General features: G+C 44.8%; 4 non-coding genes and 1 pseudogene across 4 annotated transcripts; 3 read left to right on the top strand and 2 right to left on the bottom strand.

The window, feature by feature from the left end:
• Positions 1-11,762: 11,762 nt before the first annotated feature.
• On the bottom strand, positions 11,763-11,928 carry LOC144008224 (U1 spliceosomal RNA). Its single transcript, XR_013280740.1, has one exon. It is a non-coding gene; the product is annotated as a U1 spliceosomal RNA (small nuclear RNA).
• Positions 11,929-13,097: 1,169 nt separating this feature from the next.
• On the bottom strand, positions 13,098-13,288 carry LOC144008177 (U2 spliceosomal RNA). Its single transcript, XR_013280701.1, has one exon. It is a non-coding gene; the product is annotated as a U2 spliceosomal RNA (small nuclear RNA).
• Positions 13,289-14,212: 924 nt separating this feature from the next.
• LOC144008250 (U1 spliceosomal RNA) lies at positions 14,213-14,379 on the top strand. The gene has a single exon (XR_013280763.1). It is a non-coding gene; the product is annotated as a U1 spliceosomal RNA (small nuclear RNA).
• Positions 14,380-15,739: 1,360 nt separating this feature from the next.
• Positions 15,740-15,930, top strand: LOC144008167 (U2 spliceosomal RNA). The gene has a single exon (XR_013280692.1). It is a non-coding gene; the product is annotated as a U2 spliceosomal RNA (small nuclear RNA).
• Positions 15,931-18,065: 2,135 nt separating this feature from the next.
• Positions 18,066-18,214, top strand: LOC144008263 (U1 spliceosomal RNA; annotated as a pseudogene).
• The last annotated feature ends 4,897 nt before the right edge of the window (positions 18,215-23,111 follow it).

Raw genomic sequence — 23,111 nt, 5'->3', positions numbered from 1 at the left:
ACCAACACAGTGAAAGGGGCGAGGTCTTAATTCCAGAGACTACAACCTTAAGTTACGGTTGCTCACATCGCCTCATCATAATGGTCACATGCCGACACGCCAAACAACTATACTCAGATAATAATGAAGTTCCGTAAACTGTTTTTTTTTCAACCTGCATCAATCGAATGCTTTCAGATCTTTGTGTGTTGTATGTTTTGTGTCACGTGGTTCACGTGGGACCAATAGAATGCTGCGATAAACTTACCTCTTGATGTTGTACTTGATGCCTGAGGGAATTATTATTATTATTTTTAACTATGAAAAAAATATCAATTTGCAAGAGCAATCGGTTGTTGGTTTAATGCTGTGGCCGACAGTAGAAGAGCTGTTTGATCAACATTTTCTCGAAAAGACAATCACGTGACCTGCCCACTGATCTATATATATGACTGGATAGCCGATAAGCCAAGAATTTTGAGGTCGCGAGGCCGAAGAAATGTTTCTCGGCATACGATACTATACATGTACAGTATCAAAATTGGAGAACATTTGAAACAGTACTAAGTAAGAAACAGCATGATTTATGGTGTGTTAAATGAATTAAACATAAAACAAGAGGACTTCAGACATTTTACAACTTGCCTTAATTACATGTATAAATTACATGATTAATCAAAGCAGCAGTACATACCTGTCCAATTTTTAATTTATTTTTTAACTTGTTATATTTATTTTTTTTAAACTTGTTAAAATATAGTGAGCACCCGGTACAAATCCCTCACCCCGCCTCCGGTCTCTACGAGCTGTATATATCTCATCTGTACGAATACCGTGTAGTTTACAGTTGTCTTCTCGCGAGATGGCAGTAACAAGATGGCCGCCCTGTGACTTCAACGGCTTGCATTGGCGTGGATGGGCTATCGGCTATCAAGTCATATATCCAGGTCAGTGGTGTAACTGTCTTGTATATAAGGCTGCAGAATATTTTGTAGTGATTAGAACATAATTCACCCACGGAACGTTGGGACGAAGGGGGAGTTTGTTGGGATGAAAGGATGAAAGGATAAAAGAACAAAATGTTGGTAGGTCTGTGAGCCTCGCGCAGAGTGAGTTGTTGTTGCTGTTAAACGATGAGAAGCTGATATCAATAAACCGCCGGTCTTTGGCTCCGGACTTCAACACTCTGCCTCCGACTCCCGTCACTGCTCGCTACAATTTTATGGTTCTTTACCTGAGTGGGAAGAAATATACAAAAAATAAAAAATTAAAAAACAAAGGCTAATACCACGCTGTACTTGTATAGAGAATAAACATGTGGCTACACATTGTAATAAAATGAAAGATTCATTTTATTAAAATTGTAATCTCAAATATTAAAATGGACACTGTCAATGTAATGCCAAAATCGATGCATCAAATAAGGCCTACAACGTGTCACTCATTATTTTAACTAAACTACTTGTCACGTCCATAGGGTGGCAGTATACACCTACCAAAATCAACATTGGCTTGGCTCCCCAAAAACATCTTGGGTAAACTTCAGAGCTCTAAAGTGTAATTGCTGCTTGATGAGGGTGATGGAGTGCTGCCACCCGTGAAAATGCAATCAATGGCTCTGAATATTGTCTTGTATTTCTGAATACAGGATCAATGCTTCAATATGTTCAAGGAGCATTTCATACCCTAACATAAATGCGGAAATTGCACAAAAGCTGTCATATGATGACCTGATAGCCGATTTTGCAGCCCAGAAATGGAGACATGTGCCTCTGTAGGGCCTCTACTAACTTGCTTGCACTTTGTTTATTTCTAGATGTTTATTTGTTAATAGTGGCATTGAATTTTATTTTAATTCATTTAGCTTTATTTATTTGAGTATTTGGTGTCATTGTTAGTTTTAGAAAGACTTATTATTTATCACTTATTTTTGTGAACATTTTTAAAACTTCAATATTGACACTTACAAGTAGGGCTGGGTATCTGGCTGATGACCCTGCAGCTGACCCATGGGCACCGGAGGAGGTGCGACAGGCAGCAATGCCAAGCAGGAAATAACACCAACCTGTATATTAACCGAAGTTCTGGAGAACCCAGTGACTACTGTGAACAGGGCAGTTGGAGTCCAGGGAAGACTGGAGGACAGCCAGGAAAGACTGGATGGCAGCAGGGAAAGACCGCACCGGGAGTGGGCGGCCAGTTACCCAACCCACTAGTCTCTCGCAAGTGGGACACCCTCCCTTAACTACAAAGAAAGCAAAGGAAAGACAGCCCGCAGGCTCTCCGAGAGGCGGGATGGAAGATGGGCCTAACAGGACGGACCGCACGGTAACAACAATGGCAACGGAAACGGATAACGAGAATATCAGATCTACGGTTAGTGAAGAGAAGATCCTCCGAAAGTGTGCTTGTGGATGGGAAAAGGTGACCACGTACAGAGGACTATGAATCCACCAGGGGAAGGCAAAGTGTGGTCAGAGAGGCCAACAGCAACCTTGCACCGCGGTAGCGGGTAAGACAAGAGGGAGCAGAAGCCAGGTAGAAAACCACAGCGCTAACGGACCCAACGTTGTTGAAAGCACAGAGGCCGTTGAGAAAGAAAGCCCCTCGGCGGAGGATGAGCCCCCACGTGAGCACCAATACCCAACCCCTACCATCTCGCATAGATCAGAGCCACAGGCAGAGTCCAAGAAACCGACAAGAAGGAACAAGCTCAAATGGCCAAAGTCAAATGAAGTAGAGGCATGGCGTACTCTGGACACAGACCTGATCAAGATTCTGGGGGAAAGATTGCACGGAGGCGTCGAAGCCAAGCTTAACCTGTTTGGGGACATTATATACCAGACCTGCAAAGACAGGTTTGGTGAAGCCGCCTCCAAACAGAGTACCGCCCCAAGGGAAAGGGAAAGGGGGAGGAGGGAAAGGGAGATCGCCCAGCTTGTGCAAAGACGCCGACAACTCCGCAAGAGCTGGAGGAAGGCAACCCAGCCAGAGAGAGAAGGTCTGAAAGTTCTGTGGGAGGAGGTCAGACAAAGGCTATCTAGGCTCCGCAGAGCTGAACGCATCCGAAAGCGTAGTCAACGGAAGCAGAAAGAGAGAGCCAGTTTCTTCAAAGATCCCTTCAAGCATGCCAGACAACTGCTGGAGGAGAAGAAATCCGGGAAGCTCGAGACTACCAGGGAGCAAATGGAACAGCATGTTGACAGATAACACGGGCTGAGGGCTGAATAGATGTCACAAAAAAATGAAACATTGTTGATGTCACTAACATGAATGATATGAACCTGTAACGTGTATTAACAACTGAATGCGATGATGCAATGATAGTTTGAGATAATCGCTATGTCACACAAAACTGGTATGTCACACAACACTAGTCTGAAATGTCTTTGGTGTAAGTGTCAACTTCATTAGCGTTTAAACATGCCCCATAATTGGTTAATAAACTTGTGAACCAGAAGCCAGCACAAGCACAACACACACACATACATCCATTTACGGTAACACAGTTGCGCACACACAGCACACACTCATTTGCCATGGCACACATACTTAGATGGAGTACGGGAGTAAGTATTTTGGCCTGTCACTATGAGGTGGCAAGAAATGTGGTTTTGACATGTCACCATGAGATTGCAAGAAACGTGGTTTTGACATAACATGTATTTTATTTGAGTGTGGTTTGGGTTTTATGTTCATATTAATCAGTATTGGTGTGGTGTATTATGAGCAAAAAACTTTGAAGGGATTTTATTCACAAATAGGAGGTACAGTTTATTTTAAAATCAATGTTTTGTCAGCATAAAAAACTAGACCCTGTCAACGAATGTGTTCTGCAAAACTGTTAAGGTCACAAGTTAAGAGGAACTGAAAAAGCAGTTGTAATCACTAGTCTTTTAGAACTCAGCAGTTCATCATACCACACTGGACATTTTGAACTCAACAGTTGAACTCAACTTTGGTACAGACTGACTGGAACGCACTCATCTGTGCTTAGTCATGCTATGTTCAGCATTCCGAGGTGATAAATTAGCCGGGACAAAACGAAACGGCGCGCGTGCAAAAAAGGGCAAGGCTCCCTCTGACGAGGAGTGCAGTTGGCTCTGTGCCCCATTTACCCCCATATGCTGAATGAGGAAGTAATTCTAACAATCAAAATAAGAGTAAATTGTGGTAGACACATTGTCTTGATTGGCTGTTAGAAGATAATAGTTACCCCTTGTTTTGATCAGTTTTATTAAAATTAAACAGTAATTAAATGGTAAACTTCCTCAATTATCTTCTTTGAGCTACTAGTTTAGCTCAAAGATAATTAGGCCCAGGTGGTTCATCACAGAATAGCTACCTGTCGTGACCACCCAGCAAAGGGATAATTCTTTTTCAAAGCTTTTGCCCTTCTTTCTGGTTTTGGATTTTTCTTTTCTTTTTATTTTATTTTTTTCTTGTTTCTTCAATTGATGATCTGGAGTAAGGAGCAACAAATTGTGAGTACATGTGATTCTGTTTGGTTTGAATTTATGGTGTGAATCATTACCTCTTGTCATTAATCAACATATATTCCTTATTGCACAAATTTTGCCTTGCTATTGGTTTGAACACTGATCAAGTAATAAATCAAGAAAGACAAGATGTGGTTCAGAGTTTTCATGTGTGTTGTCACATTAATCATTGATTTCTTAAACCCTACCTTCACTTTCCTGCTTTAACACTTTTCTCTCACTATTTGAGTCATACTTAGAGATACCTTATTGAATAGATAATAGTTCCATCTACATGTTGGCTGCGTTCCCAAAATTCCTGAAAGGTTATTTCGGCTTACATAAACAAATAAAACAAGCCCTTACGGTTCTAACAAGGACAGTAAAACATATTTAGGTCATTCTAAGTGCAACCGATCATAGGGAAAGGAGCCGCTGTAAAAAGAGTGTGATTAGATTTATATCCTTAAATCATCAAAGGTTACTCTTTAAGGGTGTTAATCTAATGGAAGCCGGGGCTGACACTCTAAAACTGGGGCGGTGAGAACCTAAACGAATCCTTTTCGACGCCAGCTTGAAGCGTCCCCGTCATCTCTGTAAATCCCGTGTTACTACGGTTTGAGATAAAAGGGGGGCCTTAACCCTTTGTAACGGAGAGTTGGCCAGGTAAGCGTGATCAATGTCAAAAGGCAGTACAGTGATCTGCTGAGAAACGTCCCATTAGGTACACCAGGGTACGTGCCTCAGCCTGCGCCACTGACAACTGAGTTCAACATCATGCCCCCGAAACTCAGCGAGTTCAGACAAGCTGTGAAGAAAGCAAGATCATCATCAGCACCAGGCCCCAACAGAATGCCCTACAAGCTTTATAAGAACTGCCACAAGGTACTAGAATTGCTTTGGTACCTAATGAGAAAAATGAGCGAGATCTGCTCATCCGCCGTGAGTAAGATGGATGGAAAAGCCAATTCATTCATCAGAAAGTGGCTGGGGCTGCCACGGTGCCTTTGTGAGACGGGCCTCTTTGGGAAGAACGCACTGCAGTTGCCCCTGCAGTCTATCAGTTTGGGCTTCATGCAAGAGAAGTCCAGGCTGGTTCTCGAGCTAAGAGAGTCCACTGATCAGTCAGTGAGGAACGCCAACGCCAAGGTTCCTACTGGGCGAAAGTGGAACGCCCAGTCTGAGGTTGACCAAGCTGTCAGTAGGCTGCATCACCAAGAGATCCTGGGCAGAGTCCAGGCAGGAAGAGCAGGCCTAGGATGGGGAGAAGCACCACGGTTCTGGTCCAAGGCAAACCGCAAGGAGCAGGAGCAGATGGTGGTGGCGGAGGTAGCAAGGATGGAGGAGGAGCGCTACAAGATCAAGTTCGTGTCACAGGGCCGACAAGGAAGCTGGACAACATGGGAGGGAGTTGTCAACCGAAACATCAGTTGGTCCGACCTGTGGAAGATCCCACAGGCAAGGATCAGCTTCCTCATTCGTGCAACTTACGACACGCTTCCCTGTCCTCGTAACCTTCACCATTGGTTCGGCAACGAAGAATATTGCTCACTCTGCAGCGCTCCCAACGCAAGCCTCCAGCACATCTTGTCGGGCTGCAAGACTACACTCTCTCAGGGACGCTATAGATGGCGCCATGACCAGGTCCTGAGGAAGCTAGCTGAGGTGCTGGAGGGGTGTCGACAGGGCTGCAAAGAATCACCATCGGCAGAGAACCTTACCAGCTTTGTCACAGAAGGGGGGCAAAGGTACACCAGGCCAAGAAACATCATAAGGCCCTTTTCCCCCGGCCATGAGTGGGACATTGTCACGCCGCCACCTGCGTGACAGGCCATGCTTTTATTTTGTTATCCATGTTTCCTGTATTATTATGAAAATCCTTACTCTCCTATCACTCCAGGTCACTTACCCTTCCTGCCGCTCACTCATTACCGGTCCCCGCCCATGATTATCACCACCTGCCACCAATCAACCCACACAATAAAAGCCAGCTGCATTCTCCCCTCTGGGCCGAAGTGTCACAGTCAGTGCATGGAAGCGTCCCACAGTCCTCGAGTCCTTGTTCCTGTTGCTTTGTTGTTTTGCCTTGTTTTTGTGCCTTATCCTCCACAGCGGAGCGCCCTTAGTTACCCCTTGTGCCTTGAGCCTTGTTTCCTCCCTAGCGGAGCGCCTTTTGTTGTCCCCTGTACCTTTTGCCTGTTTTTTCCTCCCCAGTGGAGCGTTTTTAGTTCTCCACTTTTTGATTCCCCTTTCTTCTCTCAAGTTGAGAGTAGACAGCTGTTGGCCGGGAGTAAACCTATTGCCTTTGTGGCCTACCTTTATCCTGCGACTGAGTCCTACCTCTCCTCGTCGTGTCAGTACACTTCGGCCAGCATGGACCCAGCAGGGAAGGTCGAGGCGGCGCTGCAGAGCCTTGAGCTCCGGCTTGCCAACCAGGAAAAGGTTCAGCAAGCCGTGGTTTCGGAGCTGAAGGAGCTGTCGAGCCAGGTCCAAGGACTGGTGAGCCAATCGCGGCGTCGAGCTCCAGCCTCCACCGGACAGCTACCCCTCCCCGAACTCTCTGTCCCGACCACGTCATTCACCGGGGTAGGATTGAGACTGGCCTCCCCAGAACGATACTCCGGTGAACCTGGACAATGTCAGACTTTTCTCACGGAGTGTGACATCCATTTTGAACACTCACCACAGGCATTTTCCACAGCTCGGTCCCGGGTAGCCTTCATGGTGTCCCACCTGACTGGACGAGCCAAGACCTGGGCAACCGCGGAATGGGCCAGGGGCTCCTCGGTCTGCCAGAATGTACAGGATTTTCAAGCCGCCTTGCGCCAGGTCTTTGATCCCGACAACAATGACCGAGAGAAGGCACGAGCATTGAGCCGGCTCCAACAAGGCAAAGAACCCGTCAGCGATTACGCAATCCGCTTTCGCACCTTGGCCACAAACAGTGGCTGGAACTCCACAGCGTTACAGGACCACTTTCTGAAAGGACTCTCACCCGCCATACAAGAACTCCTGATTCCCGTGGACCTTCCAACCAACTTGGATGCTCTGATCTCCCTAGCGATTCGTGCTGATCATCGCCGACGGGAGTTGACCAAGTCCAGCGGGCACCATAGAAGGGTGGACCCAACCCCCTTGTCATCGCCAATGGAAGTCGAAATGCCACAGCTCATCTTGCCTCCCCGACCAGCGCCAAGGGAAGTGCGTAACGTCGAGGAGGAACCCATGCAGCTTGGTCGGGCCCAGTTAACCACCGAGGAGCGACAGCGTCGCCGCCAAGAAGGCCGCTGCTTCTACTGTGGTGAACTTGGTCATCTGGTGGGAACTTGCACCATGAAAAGAGGTGCACCGGTGAGTTCCTCGTCACCCCGACCTGCTAAGACACAAAGAATCACGCAAGCCCAGATACGCCACCATGCTATGACCATTGACATGCCAGCACTCATCGACTCCGGTTCCGACGAGAGCCTCATGGACTGGGGCCTCGTTAAGCAAGTACGAGCCACCACCGAACCCCTTCCCCGGATCATCCAGGCCAGAGCCCTGAATGGCAAGGAGCTCTTCAGCATCACCCACATCACCGAACCCCTGGAAGTACGAATTGGACAACATATCGAAAATCTCCGTTTCCACGTAATCCAAGCTTCGTCACCCACTTTGGTTCTGGGACACCCTTGGCTACGTCAACACAACCCCCGAATTGACTGGAACTCCGGGAATATACTGGATTGGGGAAAAGATTGTAGGGATCACGTTTTGGACCAATCAGCGACCAGTGCATCCTCAGCCGCAGTCAACCTGGTCACCCTTGAGTCTCTCGCTCCTGAACCTCGCCAGTCACCGCCTCAAGCCCCCGAGTCTCGCCGGGCGCATCTCCAAGACCCTGAGCCACACCAAGTCTCTGCATCATGTCACGCCAAGTCTCTGCATCAGGTCACGCCAAGTCTCTGCCTCACGCCGACCAAGCCAAAGCCGACCAAGCCAAAGCCGACCAAGCCAAAGCCGACCAAGCCAAAGCCGACCAAGCCAAAGCCGTCCACGCCAAAGCCGTCCACGCCAAAGCCGTCCACGCCAAAGCCGTCCACGCCAAAGCCGTCCACGCCAAAGCCGTCCACGCCAAAGCCGGCCACGCCAAAGCCGGCCACGCCAAGCCTGCCACGCCTCGTCATGTCTGCCACGCCTGCCACGCCAAGTCAGCCAAGCCTGCCACACCTGCCAAGCCTACCACGTTTCGCCAAGTCTGCCAAGCCTGTCACGCCAATTCTGCCACGTTTCGCCAAGTCTGCCAAGCCTGTCACGCCAATTCTGCCACGTTTCGCCAAGTCTGCCAAGCCTGTCACGCCAATTCTGCCACATTTCGCCAAGTCTGCCAAGCCTGTCACGCCAATTCTGCCACGTTTCGCCAAGTCTGCCAAGCCTGTCACGCCAATTCTGCCACGTTTGCCAAGCCTGCCACGCCTCGTCAAGTCTGCCAAGCTTGCCACGCCACGTCTGCTACGCCTCGCCAAGTCACGTCAAGTCCGCCCGCGGACTCTTCTATCGGGAACATCCTGAACGGCCCCTTGTCTGGCTTCATGGTCGCCCTCCTGGACTGCCCTTTTGTCTGGGACGGAGGGGTGGGCCGTGTTCCCACCTCCGTGCCCCCTTCCGCCCGCCCTTGTTTTTGGACTCTATGGGTCGGATGGCCGTCAGGAGCCGGCCATTGAGGGGGGGGGTACTGTCACGCCGCCACCTGCGTGACAGGCCATGCTTTTATTTTGTTATCCATGTTTCCTGTATTATTATGAAAATCCTTACTCTCCTATCACTCCAGGTCACTTACCCTTCCTGCCGCTCACTCATTACCGGTCCCCGCCCATGATTATCACCACCTGCCACCAATCAACCCACACAATAAAAGCCAGCTGCATTCTCCCCTCTGGGCCGAAGTGTCACAGTCAGTGCATGGAAGCGTCCCACAGTCCTCGAGTCCTTGTTCCTGTTGCTTTGTTGTTTTGCCTTGTTTTTGTGCCTTATCCTCCACAGCGGAGCGCCCTTAGTTACCCCTTGTGCCTTGAGCCTTGTTTCCTCCCTAGCGGAGCGCCTTTTGTTGTCCCCTGTACCTTTTGCCTGTTTTTTCCTCCCCAGTGGAGCGTTTTTAGTTCTCCACTTTTTGATTCCCCTTTCTTCTCTCAAGTTGAGAGTAGACAGCTGTTGGCCGGGAGTAAACCTATTGCCTTTGTGGCCTACCTTTATCCTGCGACTGAGTCCTACCTCTCCTCGTCGTGTCAGACATGAGGGTTGACCTCAACAGGCAACTCCGGTTCCCCACAGAGATCACCACTACGTCTCTCCGCCCTGACATCTTAGTGTGGTCCACCGAGGCAAAAGTGGTTCACCTCATCGAGCTGACTGTTCCAGCAGAGGGAGGGATCGAGGCTGCATTTGAGCACAAGAAGGCCAAGTACTCGGAGCTGGCTGCTGAGTGCCGGGAAGTAGGCTGGAAGACCACCATCTACCCAGTAGAAGTTGGCTGCCGAGGCTATGTGGGGCTGTCTGCCACACGCCTCTTGAGGGAGGCAGGAGTGACTGGAGGGAAGCTCCGGAAGGTAATAAAAGATCTGGCAGAGGAGGCAGAGAAAGGCAGCTTTTGGCTCTGGCTGAGGAGGAAGGACAGGAGCTGGGGAAAGAGCTAACCCCGACGTCAGCTGCAGGGGGTGACAGGGAGACGTCCCTGTCACTGCTCCGCCACCAGGAGACGTTCCAGGATTAAAGGGGCGAAACGTCAATGACTGGTGGTTCCTGGCTGATGACCCTGCAGCTGACCCATGGGCACCGGAGGAGGTGCGACAGGCAGCAATGCCAAGCAGGAAATAACACCAACCTGTATATTAACAGATTTCCAGAATCGATTTAATTCGATTCACAAGGGCCCGATTCAATTCATGATTCACAACGATTCTCGATTCAGTTGAGGAATTCATGCAGCACATATTTTAGACAGTCAAAAGTACCAATGCTGCAAAGAGTAGAAACTTCTTGCTCTAATTTAATGCATTATTAAGAATATGAATATTTACATTAGGAATTGAATCCATTGCAGTTACATTAATCTGTTTCATTTAACATGGCCTGATAAAAACAATAAATAATAATTTAAATAAATTACAACCACAGCACAGGCTGTGTAAATAAATTGACAAAAATGGGGGGGTCGATATATTGATACATGGATTTATGTATCGATATTGGGATATGAAAAGGTGTATCGATATGATGGAGATTTATCGATATTTCAAACCCAGCCCTACTTACAAGTTATTTTGTTTAATAAAGCAAAACTGACAAATACTCAGATCAGTTCATTTCTACCAGCGGAGGGGTGATGGGGTGTGCGGACGGAGTGTTTTTATCCACAAAACATTTATGCTTAGGGCACCAAAATAGCTAGCGCCGGCCCTGCCATCAACAATCAACAAATCCATGTTCTGCCATCATTGTGGTGATTAAAGACACTCAACCCCATCTCTGGATTCGCTGCAATCTTTCTAACCGAAGATTTAGGCCAGACGGGTGTAGACCCAGCACACTTTCAATAATATTCCACAACCGTTGTTTTTAACATGCGCATCGAACGTTTTGGAGCATTGTGATTTATGAAGGTGTTCAAATTCACATTTTTCTGTTCACAGTTGAAAGTCCCCTTCAGTACTGGGAATCACAGAAATATACGCGTCCAATTCTATACAAACTTGCTATCTCATATCGATGCACCCCTGCTTCATCAGTACCATGTGAAAGAGTTTTTTTTCCAAAGCAGGTGAAATTCTCTGCAAAAAAAAGAAACCGCCTGAGTCCAAAAACTTCGGAAAAAATATTGTTTTTAAATAAAAATGAATAAGCACTTTATTTTACCTCATTTCACATTTTCACTTGTTGCATAAGCACAAACATAGACAAAGTAACACAGAACAATTCATGTTAAAACACCCTTCAAATATATATTCTTTTGTATTTAGAGCATGATTTACACCCCACCATTTTATTGCATGCACCAAGCATGTTATACATTTTTCTCCACATGATGGCGTAGTCGAGGAAATGAATCATCTGGAAGCCCCGACGTGTGTGTGAAGCATTTCACTGCAGGGCTTCACTGCTTTACGGGCCTTCATTTTGCCATCACTAGTCACATTGTTCTTGTATGTTTTGTGCACGTGGTTCACCTCGACCCAATAGACGGTAATAAACTGAACTCACTCTCATTGCAAGTATCAGAAGTCCAGCACAAAAATTAGCTTCCCTATTTTTTTTTAACAAGTTAATCAGGGGATAGCGCGAACGCAGTCCCCCACTACCACAAATTATGCAGTCGAGATTCCCACATTTGGGGAATTCGCAGGGGTCAGCACAACCGGAGTGCAATGGCTGAGCCTCACCCTGGGGGAACCACCTTCTTGATCATGGTATCGCCCCCCTGCCAGGTAAGTATGAGTTGGATACGACGCCAGCGCGATTGTCATTCACGCGCACACTATGTGAAGTGACGGTTTCCTAACACGTGAAATTGTGAACCACAATACACACGCATCGGAATACAAGGACGTTTCTGAAGAATAAAGTAAGTCCTCATCACTGTCTGCTGGTCGTAACAATTAGCCCAGCTAACAGCAGAAAGTCCCATGTTATATTGTTTAATAATTACTCTCCAATGCATGATGTGATTTTCCTGGCTGGGCGATGAAGCGGGTTTTTGGAGGGAACTTTATACTTCAATTCACGCTAACGTAGGAGTTAAAAGATCATTCACTTATGGTTGTCGTCAGTGGATGATGATAATAATCATCATCCACCTATGTAGGAAACGATGAGTCGCGAGTCTAAAAATCTTATAAAAGTAAATATGGATTTAATATTGGGAAGATGAAACATCTCAGTCAATGTGCATCATTTAAGACTAGTTTAGAGTAATGAACAGAAAGTGAAGATATTTACTGACAGAAATAACATTTCAAGTCTAATGATTTCTTTAACTTTGACACAGTATTGTATTCCTTTCATATCTGTCCATCTCCTCGGGTCTAAGCTCCACCCCCCTTTCTATGAAACCTCGTGACGCCCCTGACTGTACGCAAATTCACTAACGACAGTCAATTGCTTCCCATAATGCATAGCGGCACCGACACATTACGGCATTTCGAGAGATAATAATTAACATAACATTAAACTGCGCCCATTCGCACGGTAAAACATGCAACGTTTCAAATTGGAATAAAACTGACAAATTATCCGACTACATCAAAACAATAAACATAACTTTCTTGACCGCGTAGTCCACACAAGGGTCACGGGAGTGCTGGAGCCTATCTCAGCTGGCTGTGGGCAGTAGGCGGGGTAACACCCTGGACGAACAACCATGCACACTCACAAGCACACCTCGGGACAATTTGGAACGCCCAATTAACCTGCCATGCATGTCTTTGGAATGTGGGAGGAGACCGGGTACTCCGGACCCACGCGGGCACGGAGAGAACATGCAAATTCCACCCAGGAAGGACATAGAAGTGGCGCCGCGTGCACAACGTACATTAAATTGACGGAGATAATACTTGGTGGTGTAGGTACTTCCTGTTGAACAAATGTTTTTACTTTCACCTTGTCAGGGGGTGCACCATTCCTGGAGATACTGCAATACCAGGTCAATGCGCGGAGTGGACGGAGCAAGCCCCTATTCCATCTCCCTGTTGCAAAAATCAATTTAATATATGGTCCCCGGATAGGAGACGTATCAGATATTAAACTGATAAGAACAGATACTACACTTGATCTTAGCCAAAAGGCCGAGAAGCGATATCAACACAGTGAAAGGGGCGAGGTCTTAATTCCAGAGACTACAACTTTAAGTTACGGTTGCTCACATCGCCTCATCATAATGGTCACATGCCGACACGCCAAACAACTATACTCAAGCCTAATTTATGCCTCCACGTTTGCTCTCGCGTCGATGAGCGCCGTCGATCACATGATCGACGCGAGCCATGAATTTTAAGTGCTGCGTCGCTCGTGGCCGGCCGACGTGCACACGTCGCCAATCGTTGGACGCACGTCGATGGCGGGGCGTCGCTCGCTTCTGATTGGTCCGTTCGATGGCGTTTTTTCTTTTTTTTTTCTCTCTCTCTCTCCCCGCCCCCCGCCCAGATAGTTTCCGTGAAGGCAACTGGCGGCGCAAATCGACATCCTGCTCGGAGACGACGGCTGTGCATGTGGATATGTGCCTGGGACGAGAGGCGGAAAACAATAACAAAAATAAAAAACTGTGTTCGCTAAGCGCACGGCTGTTGTGTTTTGGCGAGTTTACGGCCGACACCGGTGCAAATTGGCAATAATTAATTGCCACGGTGATGAACTTACTCTCCCTCCGGCTTTGTTTCGTGTTTCTGAATTAAATTGAACTTCCTGAATCCGTCATAAAATGCAGAGGAATCGCCACTCTGTGGCGGCCCAGCCATAGCGACAGCGGGACTTGGTGTGAAACTCCAGCAGACACCGATGTGTATTGCGCACAAGTCGGAAGGCAAACGCACGAGCGGAGCTCCAACGTGACGCCTCGACGCGAGCCTCTCGAAGAAGCATACTGAGGCCTTTACTTTATTCTTCAGAAACGTCCTTGTATTCCGATGCGTGTGTATTGTGGTTCACAATTTCACGTGTTAGGAAACCGTCACTTCACATAGTGTGCGCGTGAATGACAATCGCGCTGGCGTCGTATCCAACTCATACTTACCTGGCAGGGGGCGATACCATGATCAAGAAGGTGGTTCCCCCAGGGTGAGGCTCAGCCGTTGCACTCCGGTTGTGCTGACCCCTGCGAATTCCCCAAATGTGTGGGAATCTCGACTGCATAATTTGTGGTAGTGGGGGACTGCGTTCGCGCTATCCCCTGATAAATTTGTTTAAAAAAAATAGGGAAGCTAATTTTGGTGCTGGACTTCTGACACTGACCCAAAACTCCGGTAACTTGAGACCAGCGGAGTTCGCCATGTCGCTCAATTCGATCAAATTCTCAGCCTCGGAAACGTCAACGAGGCGGATGTCGGGGTCACCAATGTAGCGAGCAGTGACGGGAGTCGGAGGCAGAGTGTTGAAGTCCGGAGCCAAAGACCGGCGGTTTATTGATATCAGCTTCTCATCGTTTAACAGCAACAACAACTCACTCTGCGCGAGGCTCACAGACCTACCAACATTTTGTTCTTTTATCCTTTCATCCTTTCATCCCAACAAACTCCCCCTTCGTCCCAACGTTCCGTGGGTGAATTATGTTCTAATCACTACAAAATATTCTGCAGCCTTATATACAAGACAGTTACACCACTGACCTGGATATATGACTTGATAGCCGATAGCCCATCCACGCCAATGCAAGCCGTTGAAGTCACAGGGCGGCCATCTTGTTACTGCCATCTCGCGAGAAGACAACTGTAAACTACACGGTATTCGTACAGATGAGATACATACAGCTCGTAGAGACCGGAGGCGGGGTGAGGGATTTGTACCGGGTGCTCACTATATTTTAACAAGTTTAAAAAAAATATATATAACAAGTTAAAAAATAAATTAAAAATTGGACAGGTATGTACTGCTGCTTTGATTAATCATGTAATTTATACATGTAATTAAGGCAAGTTGTAAAATGTCTGAAGTCCTCTTGTTTTATGTTTAATTCATTTAACACACCATAAATCATGCTGTTTCTTACTTAGTACTGTTTCAAATGTTCTCCAATTTTGATACTGTACATGTATAGTATCGTATGCCGAGAAACATTTCTTCGGCCTCGCGACCTCAAAATTCTTGGCTTATCGGCTATCCAGTCATATATATAGATCAGTGGGCAGGTCACGTGATTGTCTTTTCGAGAAAATGTTGATCAAACAGCTCTTCTACTGTCGGCCACAGCATTAAACCAACAACCGATTGCTCTTGCAAATTGATATTTTTTGCATAGTTAAAAATAATAATAATAATTCCCTCAGGCATCAAGTACAACATCAAGAGGTAAGTTTATCGCAGCATTCTATTGGTCCCACGTGAACCACGTGACACAAAACATACAACACACAAAGATCTGAAAGCATTCGATTGATGCAGGTTGAAAAAAAAAACAGTTTACGGAACTTCATTATTATCTGAGTATAGTTGTTTGGCGCGTCGGCATGTGACCATTATGATGAGGCGATGTGAGCAACCGTAACTTAAGGTTGTAGTCTCTGGAATTAAGACCTCGCCCCTTTCACTGTGTTGGTATCGCTTCTCGGCCTTTTGGCTAAGATCAAGTGTAGTATCTGTTCTTATCAGTTTAATATCTGATACGTCCCCTATTTGGGGATCATATATTAAATTGTTTTTTGGAACATGGAGATGGAACAGGGGCTTGCTCCGTCCTCTCCACGCATGGACCTGGTATTGCAGTACTTCCAGGAACGGTGCACCCCCTGGCAAGGTCGATGTAAAAACATTTATCGTTTGTTTAACCCACCAGTCTTATCTCCATCATTTTAGCGTCTGTATGTACGTTGTGCACGCGGAGCCCACTTCTATGGCCTTCCCCGTGCCTGCGTGGGTCTTCTCCGGGTACTCCGGTCTCCTCCCACATTCCAAAGACATGCACGGCAGGTTAATTGGGCGTTCCCAATTATCCCTAAGCGTGCTTGTGAGCAGTGTTGGGAATAACGAAGTTTAAATATAACGGTGTTAGAAACTGCGTTGCTTTTTCACTAACAGAGCAATCAAATTAATTACTGTTCCTATCGTTACAACGCCGTTAGCGTTACTGATAATGTAAAGTGCCGCATTACAAAAATGTGGTTTCAGGAAGCGCCGCGGTGTCAAGCTTTCGCCCAGCTGACAGACAGCTCCACATCAGTGGGGGTGGGGGAGGGGAAGTTATGTTTATTGTTTTGATGTAGTCGGGTAATTTGTCTGTTTTATTCCAATTCGAAACGTTGCATGTTTTACCGTGTGAATGGGCGCAGTTTAATGTTATGTTAATTATCAAATTTCTTGTGTATGACGACGCGTTGTAGCTGCCTGCCTTCAATTTATTTTCCTGTAAATATCTCCACTTTCTGTTCATTACTCTCAATTTAAATTAGTCTTAAATGATGCACATTGACTGAGATGTTTCATCTTCCCAATATTAAATCCATATTGAGTTTTATAAGATTTTTAAACTGTCAATGTCTGCTTCACAAATTGATTTTTTTTACACTCACGTCTCCAGTAGGTGTCGCTCCACACTGGCTCTCGCTACTCATCGTTTCCTACATAGGTGGATGATGATAATAATCATCATCCACTGACGACAACCATAAGTGAATGATCTTTTAACTCCTACGTTAGTATTGGGGAGGCTATTATGCTGGCTCATGGAAGGTGTATACACTACACAGGATGGTGTATCGATCAGAATACAGGAGAATGCGTTATTCTGATATTTCAGACTCTGTTTCACCTGTTTCATCTACATCCATTTCACCTGTTGCTTCAACCCGCTTGTCTCGACCTCATTGTCTCCACCTGTACCCTCATCTCCTGAATAACCAGTAAAGAATCAACAAACCACCATAACGCATTCTCCTGTATTCTGATCGATGTTGATTTCAACAGGTGAAATGGATGTAGATGAAACAGGTGAAACAGAGTCTGAAATATCAGAATAACAATAATAAGGGGATGCACAATATTTAGATGTCACACAAATTATACAATGACATAATAAGTATTTATATGCCTTAGAAACTCCATAAAGGACAAACACAAAGAAAACATTGCCCACGCAATAGGTATTATATTTATACTGCTCAAAATGACCTACTACAGTCATTTAGAATTCACTTGAATGCACGTAAATGTTTTACTGGTCTATGGGGACCTCTAGCGGCCACCAAGAACAGTAAAATAGCCAGTTGGTAATGGCGACTGTTACAGAGCTGTAGCGTCCCGCGGTTCACTTCTAAACTCCGTATATAGCCATCGAAACTAGCATACAAGTTGGAAATACACATAAACAATGCAACAATAAACATTTCTGACTTACTTTGTGGTCATGAACTCTGTCAAACGAAACTACGTACAACGTGATCAATCCGACTGCTACAGCACCGCTGTAGCCACCTGCTCTCTACTGAACTGAACTGCGCATGCACGCCCGACACATCGTCATACGTAATCGCGTAGTCACATGCCATGGGGAGGCACAACAATACAAACAAAGTTCTGATTCATGTAAATAAACACTCAACAATAATACACTATTTCTAGGAGCCTTTTGTACAGTTACCGTGAATTGAAGTATAAAGTTCCCTCCAAAAACCAGCTTCATCGCCCAGCCAGGAAAATCACATCATGCATTGGAGAGTAATTATTAAACAATATAACATGGGACTTTCTGCTGTTAGCTGGGCTAATTGTTACGACCAGCAGACAGTGATGAGGACTTACTTTATTCTTCAGAAACGTCCTTGTATTCCGATGCGTGTGTATTGTGGTTCACAATTTCACGTGTTAGGAAACCGTCACTTCACATAGTGTGCGCGTGAATGACAATCGCGCTGGCGTCGTATCCAACTCATACTTACCTGGCAGGGGGCGATACCATGATCAAGAAGGTGGTTCCCCCAGGGTGAGGCTCAGCCATTGCACTTCGGTTGTGCTGACCCCTGCGAATTCCCCAAATGTGGGAATCTTATGGAGAGAAATTTGTGTCTTTATTTTCAATCAAACAAAAAAGGAATTTGCAATCAAAAAAAAATTTCAATCAAACAAAAAGGGGATTTGCAACCTCAAATAAATTTTAATCAAACAAAAAAGGGTTTTCATATAAAATAAAAATTTGCAAACAAAAAAAAACATTTCAAACATGGATTTGTATTTTAATAAAATCTTTTGCAAACATTTTTTTCGTTTTGTTTGCGAATCTGTTTTTTGGTTGCGAATCTGTTTTTTGATTGAAACCTGTTTTTTGGTTGCGAATCTTTTTCTGTGTTGTGTGGGCGGGGTCCTCCGTTCAACCGATGATAGAAGCCTTGTCATTGGTCAGCTTGGAAGCCGCTGCGACAACTTTCATTGGTCAGATAGGAATGGGGGTGTGACAATGTTCGTCTGACTATTTCCTGGTTCATTTTGTCCAGTCGCCGCCAGCATCGAGGTAAATATAACCCCCCCCCCCCTCACTTCTAGTTTTCCGTTTTGTTTATCTGACATTTATCTAAAAGCAACCCTTGATCTATCGTTTATCCGGTGATTTGTTCTAACCATTACAATTAACGTAATCACTCACTCAGCATTGCTTAGCCATGTTTGCTAGCTAGGTAACTGATGGTCCGATACATGAGTCAGTCATGAAGCTATGTTGTTGGCAGTCAAAACACAAATATACGACTCATTGGGATAGCGGTTAGTATGAAGGTTTTTTTTGTTTTGTTTTTTAACTCCTAAAGAAACCTTTGCATTCGCTTTACATACAAGCAGGACTGGGAATCGAATATATTTACACTAGCTGCTTCCCCTTAATTTTGGATGTTTGAAGTAGAGATTAAATTCGTGATAATTCTGTGATTATTATTTATTGGTCCTGGTTGTTTACTGTATGAGTCAGATTGAAACAGAAGGGGAATCTGAGTTGTAGGTGTACTTTTGCAATTACACTGACTAGATTTTTTCTTTTAGAGTGCGAGCAGACCAAGGGGTAGAAAATGTAGACATAGCGAGATGCATGTTTACTGTAAGAGGAGCAGGCCAGGGCAGTTTTATTGCTGGTAAAAACGTAGATAACCAGAGGAAAAAACTTTATATGAGTAAAAGTTCTTGGAGTTACTGTAGCTTTCATAAATGTATTTGATATTACAGATCCAGCAAGCTGAAGAGGCACGAAGAGACCATCACGGTGAACACGGGATCGTTATACCTGACATCCACTGTCGTTTACCTGAGGAAAGACTTGTTGCTTTACGGCAAATCAATCCAAACAAGGAGTCCTTGAGTTTTGGTCGCGTCATTTAGTTGCAGACTCTCAATGTTGCTTCTAGTGCTAGTGTCTCGCGGCCCAAAGGGTCATTTAAATTTATGTAAAAAATGAAAATAAATTCCTGTGCAAAACAGTTTGACTTTTATTTCATTAAAAAAAGCATGCATATGAACTAACAACCAGTCAATTATTCAGCATTTTATAGATTTTATACAGACATTTTTCTCAAGAAATGATTGGCCTGCCAACAAGAAATCAAGAAAGCTCAGAAAATGAACTGTTAAACTTAAAACAAACATTTTGGTAGGGACAGCCTGTAATTACTCAAAAAAATGAAATGGATGTGATTTTTTTTTTTTTTTTTGCCCTTTCAATTACACTGTGTCAAATCTGGCATCAAAGGTGATAGCAGTCAGTAGATGTGATTTAAAGGAATGGTAATCACTCATATGAGCAGTTGGAAATGTAATGGTGTTTGTGCAGGGGGTAACATAATGTGTGACCTGGCATTTGTACCTCACAATTGTGGTAAAAGTTTATTGATATTTTAAATTGCTCTCTGTCTGACATAAGCAGGTGCTTGTGGCCCTGCTCAGTTATCCACAGCATCACCTCATGAAGAGAGGTGACCAACCACCAACTTCATCTTCTGCATCTAAAAAGTAAAGAAAAGTGTGCTTGAATTAAGTACCAAACATGTAAAAAAAAAAAACTGACAAAGTTATGTTTGACACATGTTTTGAACATTATTGAAACAGGAAAACTACAATGAAACAATCACAGGAACTAAATGTATTTATATTACGTAATCTCAGTCACTTCCTCTGTATTTCAAACCACCAAGACATAATAAATGTAGCAGAGGCTACTTATTTCAATGACCAGAACTTCTCATAAGTGATTAATAATTAGCATTTTATTAATGTAATGATGTAATAAAATAATCAGGAATAAGCATAATAACAGCTATCTCAGCAGGCCGTTTATTTGGGCCGTTTCTCGTACCAACAAAACATCACGATTCATGACTAGACTAACCAAAATCAAACGTTTACGTGGCCTGGATCCTAGTAGTAGCAATGTCACCGCTTTGACGGTGCATGAGTTCCCCCTCTTTTTCAACCTGACTCGTACAGTAAACAACCAGGACCAATAAATAATAATCACAGAATTATCACGAATTGAATCTCTACTTCAAACATCCAAGATTTAGGGGAAGCAGCTAGTGTAAATAAATTCGATTCCCAGCCCTGCCTGTATGTGAAACAAATGTATGTATGTATCATGTATCAGACCATCAGTTACCGAGCTAGCTAACATGGCTAAGCAATGCTGAGTGAGTGATTACGTTAATTGTAATGGTTAGAACAAATCACCGGATAAACGATAGATCAAGGGTTGCTTTTAGATAAATGTCAGATAAACAAAACGGAAAACTAGAAGTGAGGGGGGGGGGTTATATTTACCTCGATGCTGGCGGCGACTGGACAAAATGAACCAGGAAATAGTCAGACGAACATTGTCACACCCCCATTCCTATCTGACCAATGAAAGTTGTCGCAGCGGCTTCCAAGCTGACCAATGACAAGGCTTCTATCATCGGTTGAACGGAGGACCCCGCCCACACAACACAGAAAAAGATTCGCAACCAAAAAACAGGTTTCAATCAAAAAACAGATTCGCAACCAAAAAACAGATTCGCAAACAAAACGAAAAAAATGTTTGCAAAAGATTTTATTAAAATACAAATCCATGTTTGAAATGTTTTTTTTTGTTTGCAAATTTTTATTTTATATGAAAACCCTTTTTTGTTTGATTAAAATTTATTTGAGGTTGCAAATCCCCTTTTTGTTTGATTGAAATTTTTTTTTTTTGATTGAAAATGACACAAATTTCTCTCCATATGAGCACGAATGTAACAAAACACTTGCAAACGGCAAGGAGCACGAATGTAACACAAAACACTTGCAAACGGCAAGGAGCACGAATGTAACACAAAACACTTGCAAACGGCAAGGAGCACGAATGTAACACAAAACACTTGCAAACGGCAAGGAGCACGAATGTAACACAAAACACTTGCAAAAGACAAGGAGCACGAATGTAACACAAAACACTTGCAAACGGCAAGGAGCACGAATGTAACACAAAACACTTGCAAACGGCAAGGAGCACGAATGTAACACAAAACACTTGCAAACGGCAAGGAGCACGAATGTAACACAAAACACTTGCAAACGGCAAGGAGCACGAATGTAACACAAAACACTTGCAAACGGCAAGGAGCACGAATGTAACACAAAACACTTGCAAACGGCAAGGAACGCGAATGTAACAAAACACTTGCAAAAGGCAAGGAGCACGAATCTAACACAAAACACTTGCAAACGGCAAGGAGCACGAATCTAACACAAAACACTTGCAAACGGCAAGGAGCACGAATGTAACACAAAACACTTGCAAACGGCAAGGAGCACGAATGTAACACAAAACACTTGCAAAAGGCAAGGAGCACGAATGTAACACAAAACACTTGCAAAAGGCAAGGAGCACGAATGTAACACAAAACACTTGCAAAAGGCAAGGAGCACGAATCTAACAAAACACTTGCAAAAGGCAAGGAGCACGAATCTAACACAAAACACTTGCAAACGGCAAGGAGCACGAATGTAACAAAACACTTGCAAAAGGCAAGGAGCACGAATGTAACACAAAACACTTGCAAACGGCAAGGAGCACGAATGTAACACAAAACACTTGCAAACGGCAAGGAGCACGAATGTAACACAAAACACTTGCAAACGGCAAGGAGCACGAATGTAACAAAACACTTGCAAACGGCAAGGAGCACGAATGTAACACAAAACACTTGCAAACGGCAAGGAGCACGAATGTAACACAAAACACTTGCAAACGGCAAGGAGCACGAATGTAACACAAAACACTTGCAAACGGCAAGGAGCACGAATGTAACACAAAACACTTGCAAACGGCAAGGAGCACGAATCTAACACAAAACACTTGCAAACGGCAAGGAGCACGAATGTAACAAAACACTTGCAAACGGCAAGGAGCACGAATGTAACACAAAACACTTGCAAACGGCGAGGAGCACGAATGTAACACAAAACACTTGCAAACGGCAAGGAGCACGAATCTAACACAAAACACTTGCAAACGGCAAGGAGCACGAATCTAACACAAAACACTTGCAAACGGCAAGGAGCACGAATCTAACACAAAACACTTGCAAACGGCAAGGAGCACGAATCTAACACAAAACACTTGCAAACGGCAAGGAGCACGAATCTAACACAAAACACTTGCAAACGGCAAGGAGCACGAATGTAACACAAAACACTTGCAAACGGCAAGGAGCACGAATGTAACACAAAACACTTGCAAACGGCAAGGAGCACGAATGTAACAAAACACTTGCAAACGGCAAGGAGCACGAATGTAACACAAAACACTTGCAAACGGCAAGGAGCACGAATGTAACACAAAACACTTGCAAACGGCAAGGAGCACGAATGTAACACAAAACACTTGCAAACGGCAAGGAGCACGAATGTAACACAAAACACTTGCAAACGGCAAGGAGCACGAATCTAACACAAAACACTTGCAAACGGCAAGGAGCACGAATG

Source organism: Festucalex cinctus, chromosome 19 (assembly GCF_051991245.1).
Source record: "Festucalex cinctus isolate MCC-2025b chromosome 19, RoL_Fcin_1.0, whole genome shotgun sequence".
In the NCBI taxonomy this organism is placed as follows: Eukaryota; Metazoa; Chordata; class Actinopteri; order Syngnathiformes; family Syngnathidae; genus Festucalex; species Festucalex cinctus.
The sequence above is the reverse complement of the archived record's forward strand: the minus strand, read 5'-3'. Positions and strand labels throughout refer to the sequence as shown.